Source organism: Branchiostoma floridae, unplaced genomic scaffold, assembly GCF_000003815.2.
Source record: "Branchiostoma floridae strain S238N-H82 unplaced genomic scaffold, Bfl_VNyyK Sc7u5tJ_1494, whole genome shotgun sequence".
NCBI classification, from domain to species: domain Eukaryota; kingdom Metazoa; phylum Chordata; class Leptocardii; order Amphioxiformes; family Branchiostomatidae; genus Branchiostoma; species Branchiostoma floridae.
The window spans coordinates 204,880-208,823 of record NW_023365729.1 but is presented as its reverse complement, the minus strand read 5'-3'; positions in this window follow the sequence as shown (position 1 = coordinate 208,823).

Sequence of the window (3,944 nt, the reverse complement as noted above, 5' to 3'; positions counted from 1 at the left end):
GTCAGCATTTGATACTATCTTATGCTACCGTAGGATCTGCTTGGAGATTACCAGTACCGTGGTTGAAAGCCATTGCAACACGGCTAATCTCCAAGCAGATCCTACGAATGCATAAGCTAGCACTAAACTGGCCAAGGAGTGTAGTCAGTCAAAAGGTGTCCGGCATTTGCCCGGTAGCGAAACACACTCCTAGGCCGGCTTCACTCCTCTGCCATTTTTTTTATACTATCTTATGGTACCGTAGGATCTGCTTGGAGATTACCTGTACCGTGGTTGAAAGCCAACACGGCCGACTCAGTTTACCCCGTACATGTTGGTCACCTGTGTGTGACGAGCTGAACAGCAGGTAATTCGAGTGTAAATATTTGTTGATCACCTCTACAAGATGTGATTTGGCTGTTGATGCCATCCGCACGGTTCTTTGATAAACAACAAGATGTGGATTGAAAAGTTTACAATAGACAGATCATCGGCGACGAGTACTGGATAGCATTGTTTTCCACTCACCCTGTTCAAGATAAATGACGTATATATATATATATATATAAATAAAGGCGCTCATTCGTGGCACATTCAATGGGTCACGGGGTATCGAACTCACTGAGTGTATGACAGATAAGAACAGATCGCCATAGTCGCCTCAAGGAGGTTGAAAAGGAGTTGCCTTTTTTCGTCACAAAACAGGTGGTTTCTGTGCGACACAGGTTGTCCAAACAATAAATCTATCGTGCGACAAACCACGCAAACGTATCAAATCCTACCATAAAGATGGGGTGACACTAGAAAAAAACTTTCCTAACAAATTTACGTGCTTTATCAATAAAATGATATAAGTTGGCCTGTGTCCTCTCGTCCACTGCGCAGTTTTTTTTTTTTATATATATACATGTAATTGGGATTTGTTTGCAGATGACCGAACCAGTCAAATGTAAGCGGACAGGGTAGATTTTTACCAAAAAGTATACTGGGTTCTCTGGCTATATTGAAATTCGGTGCCCTTCTGGTGATCGACAAATTTCGGAAGTTGTTGACAACTAGTGTGACGTTCATGGTTTCAAGCACGTATGGGACCAAAATGTCTAATAATCCTTTCTGTATATCCAAATGTATTAATCTGTCAAAAGGGTACGGAGCCTTCCTATTGTTGTCAACCTGTACATAAATTTATTTGAAATCGGTATTCTGAATTTCAGAGGCTATTAAAGCTATTTGTAACACAACAAAATTATGATAGAGAAAAATGTTGCCAACAGTTTATATTTTGTTTTATTGAAATTAAAACAAGGCAACACGTAGGACATCCCAGATAGCAATGCTGATGTTGAGTGCCACCAAACATACATGCATTATACAGTGGAATATTTACATAGAATAAAACAGCAGTGCATTTTGTACATCAAATGTCAAGCATTGGCATATGCTTAAAAAAAATAAAGAACGTAAAAACAACACAATCTAAATTTCTTTGACTGACAATAAAACAAACGTAGCAATATAAAAGCAAAACATAGTGTATTTAGAGATTAGAGTAGGTCAGAGGGCGTAACTAGACTTAGTACAGGACTTTGAGTAACAGAATTGAATTGTAGTTGTTTTAGATAGACTATCTGGTGCTTCTCTAGGGCGCATGGATTCTACAGTCCAGTTCCGGGATGGTGCTTTGTCTACTGACCCATGAACAGTCGTGTTGTCACTGCTTGTAAAAATTAACAAACCCATTTCCTGTACATCAGTATCATCTTTCTGTTGGTTGTCAGTTTCGCAAAATGACAGATAGCGTGTTAGTCTATCTGAGTACCGTACTGCTGTAATCATTCTTCTTATTCCTAAATTGCAATTGGGGTGAGCATAACGCAAGTGGATAGTGGTGCAATGCAACTTTGCAATGGCTAGCATTTTCATTTAACTCTGAGCAAACCAGGAAACCTCTACGCATCTGGATAAGCGAATTTTGCGTGTAGGTTTGACTCCTTAAGGTGGTATCTCACTGCACTTGGGGCACCGGTGCGGCAGAAGGATTACTCTTACGTTTTGTGTATTTTGTTGTCTTCTAAGTCATACCTTTACGTATTAGGCAACGTCTAAATTATAAAAAAAAATTGGCGAAAATAACACAACAGTGTCGCAGTGAACGAACCCTTCAGTGCCGTACCGGTGCTCCAAGTGCAATGAGACCACCTGTTAATACCTGAAGCATGCACGGGGCCACCGTCTTTTCGTCACCACCCGAAATTATTAATGTAATCTGTTAAAACACATGTCTGAGCTAGGACCGACCCTGGAGGCGAACCTCCAAAGGCTTAAATCAATATGGCGAGAAAGCTTATTTCCCAAATGACAAGGTTGAAATTTGAGCTCAGTGTCTCATATGTTCTCCCATTGGCTCCAAATAAATGCAGGGATGAAAATGATCGAAAATAGTAGTTCATGATGTAGTTTCTTTTTGCAATTTTTCTTTCCTTCAGTCTGTCAGCACTCTACCAACGTGAACAACCTGTCCAGATGTACTATCAATGCGGCCTCTGTTCTGTGAGTGACACTTGTCTTGTAGAGGATTAACGTTCTTTGGTGGTTTTGCAACTCAATCTGGAAGGTGACCAGTGACCCACACACCTAAGTAAACAGGACAGTGGCAGTACATGGTGATGGATGTCGTCTTTGTAGACATTACGATTTTGCTAAGGAAATACAGCAATTGTCTATCATTTAGATTGACAACCTCTAATTCTTGCATCCTTGTGAAAAACAGTCATACCTGTAAACAAGTTACATGTAGATCTACCACCTGACTAATGTGGCTACTTTTTGCTGATTCCTTAAATAATTTCCCCCATTTACACAAATAGTAAGAATCCTGTATACAGTACAACCTGTCCACATAGAATACACTTTATTCCTAAGTGGTCATCTTGGGCATGTTTGACTGTTAACACCCATCCTGAATATTCAGAGAAAAATTATGTTACAAGTTTTCACAATCTCTAAGATTATCGAATTTACACCATTCAATCGGATGCTCCCTGAATGCCTTTGCATGGGTCACTGTTTGTAAACCACTGTTTGTAAACAAGGATCAGGAAATGAACACCTTTGTTTTAAGAGAGCCACACCTCAAGCGCATCAAAGAACCTCACAAGATCCTTAATACAGATAGGGGTCCACCCAGGTGTTCGCTTGTCAAATCCCTGTCAATAATCTGAACTTAAGGGCTAGTAACCCTTAGGCCATCTTTATTTGATTCCATGGATGAAATCATATGGGAGCCTAAAAACTGATGTGAATGAAATAAAAGTGATCAGATAAATAAATGAATAAGTGATCAGGGAGATTACACAAATGGCTAAACAAACAGGAGTATGGTATTCTAAATACAGTCAAACCTGTCTATAGCGGCCACTCAAGGTACCAGACAAATTTGGCCACTATAGACAGGTGGCCTCTGTATAGAGGTGATAACTTGTAGATAAAATACCCAAGGGACCGACAAAAAGTGGCCACTATGGACAGGTGGCCCCTCTGTAGAGGTGGCCCCTAATACAGGTTTGACTGTAATATATTTTTCATTTTCGTTCTTTAAAATGTTTTTCTTAGACTTTGGAATTGACATTGGCATTCAATGACATTAGCATCCATTTTCCGATATTCTTGCTTGCAATCTACATCATACATTCTACATCTACTTTGTACTATTTACAGTATGGTCGAAAACTTTTTCATAAAACGGAACGGCTGAAAATTGATGCATGCACAGAGCTGGTAAGCCTATGAATAACATATATGTACCGTAGTCTGAATAAAAGCAACACCATCATTACACAATTACATGTAGATGTACTATGTTGTCATTGATACTTTCCAGATTCCACATATCAAAACACTGCAGCCTCCCAAAGTCTTATGGATTCATGAATGTGTCAAGTGTTTATCCCCTATCATGACTTGTG